Raw genomic sequence first — 10,040 nt, 5'->3', positions numbered from 1 at the left:
TCATGAAGTGTTATTTTATTATTTTTATTTAGTATATGTCTGGTGTTTTCAAGTCCTACAGAACTTATGAATAACTTATGGCAAATAAAAAAAAGGTGCCCATACCCTCAGATGGCTACATTTTGAGGAAATAACAGCTGACCCCCAAAAATGCCACGGCCCACAGCACTTTGTACGTCTCTTCTCACATTTTACTATGGACACTAATGTAACATCTACCTATAGTGTTTTTGGTATAAAAAACACACACACAAAAACACCATGAAAAATTATGTTTTTTTCTTAGCAAATTCTAGTGTGTGAAACCAGCCTAACATTTATCTACATTTATCTGTATCTACATTACTCTATTGACACATCAGCCATTTTGTACAACTCTATGGGTGCAGGAGATATATAACAATAGGAGACATATCAATACATAGGAATAAAGAGGCAGATTTAGCATTAAGCACGGAGGAGAAGCTGAGTGACAAGAAGGGTGACTATACTCTTAGTGATCCCTCATAAGTTGTCACCCAGCTTTCCCAGACACAGATATGACTTGGATTTCAGATGACTGGTTCATAATGTGAGTTTCTTAATATTGTATTGATAATAAATGTAATATTTAATATACAAAGAGATCTCAATCATAATAAAAGCAACAAAGAAAAACTAAATGCATTAATAAAGCATTTAACATCTACACAAAAATGTTATACAAAAAGCAACAAAGACAAATAGCAGCGGATTCTTCACTTATAGGACAATAGGTGACTACACAGTGACCATCTATCGGTACAATATACAGTCCCCATCTAACGGGATATTATACAGTCCCTATCTAACAGTACAATATACAGTCCCCATCTAACGGGATATTATACAGTCCCTATCTAACAGTACAATATACAGTCCCCATCTAACGGGATATTATACAGTCCCTATCTAACGGGATATTATACAGTCCCTATCTAACAGTACAATATACAGTCCCCATCTAACGGGATATTATACAGTCCCTATCTAACAGTACAATATACAGTCCCCATCTAACGGGATATTATACAGTACCTATCTAACAGTACAATATACAGTCCCCATTTAACAGTACAATATACAGTCCCCATCTAACAGGATATTATATAGTCCCTATCTAACAGTATAATATACAGTCCCCATCTAAATGTATAATATACAGTCCCCGTTTAACTATATTATACAGTCGCCACTAACAGGATATTATAAGGTGCCCATCTAACAGTATGATATACATTCCCCATCTAACAGTATAATATACAGTCCCCACTAACAGTATAATATACAGTCGCCACTAACAGGATATTATAAGGTGCCCATCTAACAGTATAATATACAGTCCCCACTAACAGTATAATATACAGTCGCCACTAACAGGATATTATAAGGTGCCCATCTAACAGTATAATATACATTCCCCATCTAACAGTATAATATACAATCCCCACTAACAGGATATTATACACCCCCCATCTAACAGAATATTATACAGTCCCCACTAACAGAATATTATAAGGTCTCCATCTAGCGGTATAATATACAGCCCCCATCTAACAAATGATTTCATCCACTATACGGCATCGGGTGGAGCGTGTTGTGTAAAATTATTATTGCTCCATTGACTATTATTGCTTTGTATTATAATATTGGCTTGAGGCCTAAGGCCTCATCAAACTGGATTCATGAAACCTTGTACAGGGCAGCAGTGGGGCAGTTTCCCATAACAACCAATCAGGTTCCAGCTTTCATTTTTCAGAATCCTTTTTCACAATTAAAGCTGGAATCTGATTGGTTGCTATGGGCAACTGCCTCACTGCTGCCCTGTACAAGGTTAGATAAATCTTAGCATGGTTGGAGCTGAAGCTGGTGGAATCCCAAGGAGTCAGTGTATCGTGATTCGTGTGGATTATACAATTACATGTGGATGCAATATACCAGGCTATAGAGTCTATAGAGACCTAACAACACGTAAACCTATGTCTATATATATGGTATAGATATGCTGATATATAAAGTATAGATATGCTGAAATTATTTATTTTATAACAACATCCAATGATATGCAGAAAATCTTATAGTTCAATGCAGAACAGAAATCTTTCTATTTTTTTAGCACTGAACCTGGAAGCACTGCATTACCAGGTCTCTGCCTGGAAAGGACAGAGCAAGCTATCCAGCTCCCTGTTCTAAAAATCCATTTTATATGTAGTCCCCAGATGGGAGACATATTAGATATTATACTTATAGGAACAGATACTACACTTGATCTTAGCCAAAAGGCCGAGAAGCAATCTCCTGTCTCCTATCTATCTGTCTATCTATTATCTATCTATCTATCTATCTATCTATCTATCTATCTATCTATCTATCTATCTATCTATCTCCTGTCTCCTATCTATCTGTCTATCTATTATCTATCTATCTATCTATCTATCTATCTATCTATCTATCTATCTATCTATCTCCTATCTATCTATCTATCTATCTATCTATCTATCTCCTGTCTCCTATCTATCTGTCTATCTATTATCTATCTATCTATCTATCTAGTCCACAGAAATCCGCAGCACTCCAACATGTGGTAAGAAAATTTATTCCATCAACACAGGTACAAAAATGGCCATTTTTGTACCTGTGTTGATGGAATGAATTTTCTTACCACATGTTGGAGTGCTGCGGATTTCTGTGGACTGTGTTTGGGATCCCTAGCCAAGGGACTTTCTTCGCTGGCACCCACGTCTTTGCCCCCGGATGTGCGGCTTTTCTCTGGACTATCTATCTATCTATCTATCTATCTATCTATCTATCTATCTATCTATCTATCTCCTGTCTCCTATCTATCTGTCTATCTATTATCTATCTATCTATCTATCTATCTCCTATCTATCTATCTATCTATCTATCTATCTATCTCCTATCTATCTATCTATCTATCTATCTATCTATCTATCTATCTCCTATTATCTATCTATCCATCTATCTATTATCTATCTATCTAGCTATCTATTAGAGATGAGCGAACCTGGAGCATGCTCGAATCGATCCGAACCCGAACTTTCGGTATTTGATTAGCGGTGGCTACTGAAGTTGGATAAAGCCCTAAGGCTATGTGGAAAACATGGATATAGTCATTGGCTGTATCCATGTTTTCCAGACAACCTTAGAGCTTTATCCAAGTTCAGCAGCCCCAGCTAATCAAATACCGAACGTTCGGGTTCGGATCGACTCGAACCCGAACCCGGTTCGCTTATCTCTAATATCTATATATCTCTCTCTCTATCTATCTATCTATCTAATTATCTATCTATCTATCTATCTATCTATCTATCTATCTATCTATCTATCTATCTATCTTCTATCTATCTATCTATCTATCTCCTATCTATCTATCTATCTATATCTATCTATCTATCTCCTATCTATCTATCTATCTATCTATCTCCTATCTATCTATCTATCTATCTGTCTATATCTATCTCTATATCTATCTCCTATCTATCTATCTATCTATCTATCTATCTATCGCCTATCTATCTATACGTCCAAAAAGGGTAGCTGCCAGCCCAAAAATTATTCAGTGATTTATTTCAACAACTGTTTATCTTATGAGTTGAAGTATATCACTGAATCATTTGTTGGAGTGTCGCTACCCGTTTTTGGACTTCTGTATACCACACAAGTGGACCCTTAATGCAGGAGCCAGCACCGATACTTCTTTATTACATTGAGTGCCGTAGACATTATGTCTCACCAACTATCTATCTCCTATCTATCTATCTATCTATCTCCTATCTATCTCCTATCTATCTATCTATCTATCTCCTATCTATCCATCCATCCATCCATCCATCTTCTATCTATCTATCTATCTATCTATCTATCTATCTATCTATCTAATATCTATCTATCGGTTTGTCTATCTCATATGCATCATTCTTTCTATTGTACTGTAATTTGAATTCTGTCTATCTATCCCATATTAACTTATCTTTATAGCTACAAGGGTTGCAGAGACAGCAGTTGAACCTGGGTCCCAGTGTGTGAGTTGTTAAGGCCGCTCTACCATAGAAGAAGACATTAATATTGGAACTAGTAGATAGTGTATTGGGGCCCTTATCTGATATAACAAAAAACTAAGGCAGGTTTACATTCATCTGGTGATTCGGTGGCGTTTCCCTCCAGCACAGTAGAAAAGAGCTGGTGGAAAACACAACTTTAAACTGATCCCATTCATCTAAATAGAGCAGTTTATAGCATCTGGCGTGCTAATATTGTTGCCGGATCGCCGGACATGGCGTATGCCAGAACATGTCTTGCAGCGTTCTGCCGTACGGCCTGCCCACTGATGGAAAAAAAGGGTAGAAAGCCGGATGTTTCTAAAAAAAAAAAAAAAAAAAAGCTGAACCGGATGCAACTGATAAATGGGAACCCCGCCTAAGCAGAATTATGTGTTGTTTATTCTTCTTGAATCCCCAGTGAGTATAATACGGATATTTTATACACCTAATTTGTGGCCTTTTTTTATTTTACACTGCATGTATGTTTTCAGGAAAATACCACAGTAGTAAAACCGCCGTTAAACATCATATATTAATACGGCCTAAGAATTTAAAATAAAAAAATATGAACATTGTCGTTTTGTCAGCTCCACATAGGGAAAATGAGTATCAAATTAATTTTCTTTGTTCCATCACCCAAATTTATAACAAATTTTAAGAAAATCTTTATTCAGAGATGAAGAGGTATAATCCTGGTAGAGGAGACGGCACAGGGTGCACGCTGGTGATTGGGAGGGCGATGAATGTAGATTGCAGGCCCAGTGGATTCTGCTGATGTGATTCCCTCAATGACAAGGGCGGCTTTGTTAGAACTGCAGGCGGCTTCAAGGTCGGTTGTTCTTTAACACTTCAGTGCCCACAGGGTCTATTACACATTACTTTATAAAACACACTGGAGAGCTTTACTAGAGAGCCAGCTCCATGCTCCCTGCTGTACACAGCTCCTGAATACCATGCAAAATAGCCATTATCTGTGTGCAAAAAGCATGCTGTTTTTGTTTGTCTTGCAGGGTTGTGTTATATAGCTGTCCCTTCCCCAACCTTCATTCACTATAGCTGGGACTATTCTCTATGCCCATGGCTCAGACTTCCTCAGATTTATGATGATTACAGTCAAGTAGTTGATAGATAGATAGATAGATAGATAGATAGATAGATAGATAGATAGATAGATAGGAGATAGATAGATAGATAGATAGGAGACAGATAGAAGATAGATAGATAAACATAAAATAGCTTGATAGATAGACAAATAGGGTATTGATAGCTAGCTAGATGGATAGATAGACAGACATATATGCCAGGACATAGATGATAGATATATATATAGATACAGGCTCGGACTGGGCCACCGGGGGGCCGGGGAAACCCCCGGTGGGCCCCGAGCTGGAGTGGGCCCCCTGCTCCTAGGGGGGCCGGGGGCCGCACCTCCCTTTTTAACTGGAAGCGATCGCAACAATCGCTTCCAGTTAAATGTAAGCAGTGTTGTGATTGACAGGGCGGGAAGCCTACGGCTTCCCGCCCTGTCAATCACTCTTGTGACCGCAAGCAGAGATTTGCTTGCGATCACAAGAGTTACGCAAGCTCCGTTGCGAAGTCCCGGCAGCGTCATCACTGACCTCAGTGTGCGCCGCGGCGGCTAGGACTTCCGGTTCATGCAGCGCATACCGGAAGTCCCAGCCACCGCGGCGCACACTGAGGTCAGTGATGGCGCCGGCGGGACTTCACATCGGAGCTGCTCACCTGTCAGGAGAAGAGAGAAGAGGAGGCCGGCGACCGACGGGGGATCGTGTGGTTAGGTGAGTTGTCTTGTGTTTTTTTTTTATTTTTTATCAGAGGGGGCAAGATAAGGGGGGGGGGCTGTATACAGGGGAGGACAACATAGGGGGGCTGTATACAGGGGGGAGGACAACATAGGGGGCTGTATACAGGGGGAGGACAACACAAGGGGGGCTGTATACAGGGAAGGACAACATAAGGGGGGTATATACAGGGAAGGACAACATAAGGGGCTGTATACAGGGGGAGGACAACATAAGGGGCTGTATACAGGGGAGGACAACATAAGGGGCTGTATACAGGGGAAGGAAAACTTAAGGGGGCTATATGGGGCAAGGACAACATAAGGGGGCTATACGGGGGAATAGACAACATAAGGGGCTATATGGGGGGTAGGGATGGCCAACATAAGGGGGCTATCTATATGGGGGGATGGATAACACAAGCGGGCCAGTTATAAGGGGGATAACACAGGGAGCCATCTATAAGGGACACTGGTTGGGGGCAATTTATAAGGAGGACAACACTGAGGAGGCATCTATAAAGGGCACTACACAGAGGGGGACAACAATGGGGGGCATCTATAAGGTTAACTATACTGGGTGCGGTGTGTATACAATAGGCTATAGGGGGCATCTACTTTAGTGGACTACACAGAGGGGTCATCTATAAGGGGACTACACAGAGGGGGCCATATACTATAGGGCAGGAATAGGGAACCTTGGATCTCCAGCTGTTGCAGTTGTTGCAGGCATGAAGGGAGTTGTAGTTTTGCAACAGCTGGAGAGCCAAGGTTCCCTACCCCTGATAATAGGGAATGCACAGAGGTTGTCATCTACTATAAAGGGATTACACAGAGGGGGATCTCTACTATAGTAGAGGCACACAGGGACACAGGGCCATCTATATGGAGGACTGAACAAGGGGCCATCTACAAGGTGTGTGCACAATATATATATATGTGTATATATATATATATATATATATATATATATATATATGAACACACACACACACAATAGTCAGGGCTAACCACTGAGAGAAGGTGTAAAGAGGCCAATACAGATGTGCAGTTTGTAGAGAGATGAGGATGGTGACAGAGCGAGGAGCCTAATATATTTCTCTGGCAGATTCTGTGGATTCGTGGCTCGGAGAAGTTCTCATAACGGCCCAGGGCAGATGGAGAAGTAGATGAAAAGGGAAGAACTCCGATCAGAGAAGACGTCCCCTGTGAGTCACTAAATCTATGTGCACTGTAACGTATATAGTGTAGAGCTGGGGCTACCTCTGTATGACTGTATGAGGGGATATTGATCTTTGTTCAGAGGATTTTATTCAGTAGCAGCTGGGGTGTTAGTCAGTAAATGGCGGTGTTAGTCAGTATGTGGGGGTATTATTTGTTACTTGTAATCTGGTGCGGTGTTCATTGGTCTTAGTATACCAGATTTGGTCAGTAACAATATGGTGGTGATGGTTGTGGTGTGGCGGTAATATTTCCCCCATGTGTACTGGTAATTTTGGTCTCAGTATACAGGATTTGGTCAGTAACAGTATAGCGGTAATATGTATGGTGATACTATTTCCCTCCTGTATACTGGTTTATTGGTAATATCGGTCTTGATATACAGGATTTGGTCAGTTACTGTATAGCGGTAATATGTGTGGGGATATTTGCTCTTTATATACTGGTGTTATTGGTAGCATACAGTGTTATCATGCAAAGAAAATTGTCTTATAGCGCGATTACACCAGCCAATAATCGGTAACAAGTGCTCCTAGGAAGTCTATTCAGCCGATGATCGGCCCATGTAAAAGTGCCAGAGATTGGCTGACATGCAAGCAAATGCCCCATAGTCGGCTGATTTGATCTTTTGTGCGGCTAAGATCATTGCTGTCGGCTGCACATCTCTATATATTCCTGCCCTGCTGATTAGCAATCATTTGCAGCCCTACACTGCCCCATATCACGCCGTGTTAATGTACCTTTATTAAAGTTACCATAGATAAGTGCGGTGGCAGAAGGGTGGGCCCCAAGAATGATTTCCCCTGGTGGGCCAAGGCACTCCAGTCCGACACTGTATAGATAGATAGATAGATAGATAGATAGATAGATAGGAGATAGATAGATAGATAGATAGATAGATAGATAGGAGATACATAGATAGATAGATAGATAGATAGATAGATAGATAGATAGATAGATAGGAGATAGATAGATAGGAGATAGATAGATAGATAGATAGATAGATAGATAGATAGATAGATAGATAGATGCTGCACTATTATTTTACAATAAAACACTTTGGTTGAAACATGAATTGGAGTGCTGTAGGCGATCCTTTGGAATAGATAGATAGATAGATAGATAGATAGATAGATAGATAGATAGATAGATAGATAGGAGATAGATAGATAGATAGATAGATAGATAGATAGATAGATAGATAAAGATATAAACATACAGACGTAGATAACCACATATAATTTATAAAGTCAGCGAGAGCCGTAAGTAAGATAGATGGATAAATAAATCCACAGAAGTCACCGCAGCACTCAAATATCATGAAAAAAAAAATGTGTATTATTCACCCAGCAGTAAAGATATTTTAGCAGCACATTATCGCTATTTCAAGCAGTGAACATGTAAACCATTAGATGTGTATATACTAAGTGTGCTTCATTCAGTGATATATGATACATAATCCTACATCATATACATGAATAAATAAACAGAGAGAAAGAGGACAGTGATTATCTTCTATTGCTTAAAGTGCATTAAAGTAATTGAAATTACAGCCAGATAGATGCATGATAGACAGATAGATAGATAGATAGATAGATAGATAGATAGACAGATAGATAGTAGATAGATAGATAATAGATAGGAGATAGATAGATAGATAGATAGATAGATAGATAGATAGATAGATAGATAGATAGATAGGAGATAGGAGATATATAGATAGATAGATAGTAGATAGATAGATAGATAGATAGGAGATAGATAGATAGATAGGAGATAGATAGATAGATAGATAGATAGATAGATAGATAGATAGATAGATAGATAATAGATAAATTTTATTCCATTTAAAAAAGCCTTTACAAAGTGCAATGTTTCTGCCCCAGATTGGAGCCTTTGTCAAGCACACTGGAGCAGAAACATTGCATTTTGTAAAGGCTTTTTTGCATGAAATAAGTTTTCTTCACTACTTGAACAGAACTCTAAAGGACTCTATTTGGCTACTTATCAAGGAAACATTTTTCCACCCTTCAGCCTGCCTGCACCCACATCTATACACATTGTGCAGTGCACCCCTCTTGTGGATAGATAGATAGATAGATAGATAGATAGATAGATAGATAGATAGATAGATGAAAGATAGATAGATAGATAGATAGATAGATAGATAGGAGAAAGATAGATGATAGATAGATAGATAGATAGATAGATAGATAGATAGATGATAGATAGAGAGATAGATAGAGAGAGAGATAGATAGATAGATAGATAGGAGATAGATAGATAGATAGATAGATAGATAGATAGATAGATACTGTAGATAGATAGATAGATAGATAGATAGATAGATAGATAGATAGATAGATAGATACTGTAGATAGATAGATAGATAGATAGATAGATAGATAGATAGATAGATAGATAGGAGATAGATAGATAGATAGATAGATAGATAGATAGGAGATAGATAGGAGATAGATAGATAGATAGATAGATAGATAGATAGATAGATAGGAGATAGATAGATAGATAGATACTGTAGATAGATAGATAGATAGATAGATAGATAGATAGATAGATAGATAGATAGGAGATAGATAGGAGATAGATGTACTTTTCCCTATTTTTGCTTTTATTTTACTGTGTATAAATCTAGTCTTATATGTTTACAGAAAAATGAAGACTGTTATAAACTTATGGTGTGACTAACATACAGAGTATTTGATAACACCAGCACATATTCTGTCCACGCTAACTCTTGGGAAATGTTTTCTTTGCCTATGTACTATTTTTATTTTATATTTCATATTCAGTGACATCACGGTTTTGTCTTCCTTCTATTGGAATGAGTTATGATTTTTTTATGTCTGAACCTACCCTCTTCATTCATATCCTCCGATGTATCCTGGATTCTCTAGTTGTCAAGCTTCCATTCCTTT

The 10,040-nt window shown here is 38.7% G+C and overlaps 1 non-coding gene across 1 annotated transcript; it reads right to left on the bottom strand.

The window, feature by feature from the left end:
* Window positions 1-2,126: 2,126 nt before the first annotated feature.
* LOC138784971 (U2 spliceosomal RNA) lies at window positions 2,127-2,313 on the bottom strand. The gene has a single exon (XR_011361992.1). It is a non-coding gene; the product is annotated as a U2 spliceosomal RNA (small nuclear RNA).
* Window positions 2,314-10,040: the final 7,727 nt, after the last annotated feature.

Source organism: Dendropsophus ebraccatus, chromosome 2 (genome assembly GCF_027789765.1).
Source record: "Dendropsophus ebraccatus isolate aDenEbr1 chromosome 2, aDenEbr1.pat, whole genome shotgun sequence".
In the NCBI taxonomy this organism is placed as follows: Eukaryota; Metazoa; Chordata; class Amphibia; order Anura; family Hylidae; genus Dendropsophus; species Dendropsophus ebraccatus.
Note: the sequence above shows the minus strand (reverse complement) of the source record. Positions and strands in the feature narration are given on the sequence as shown.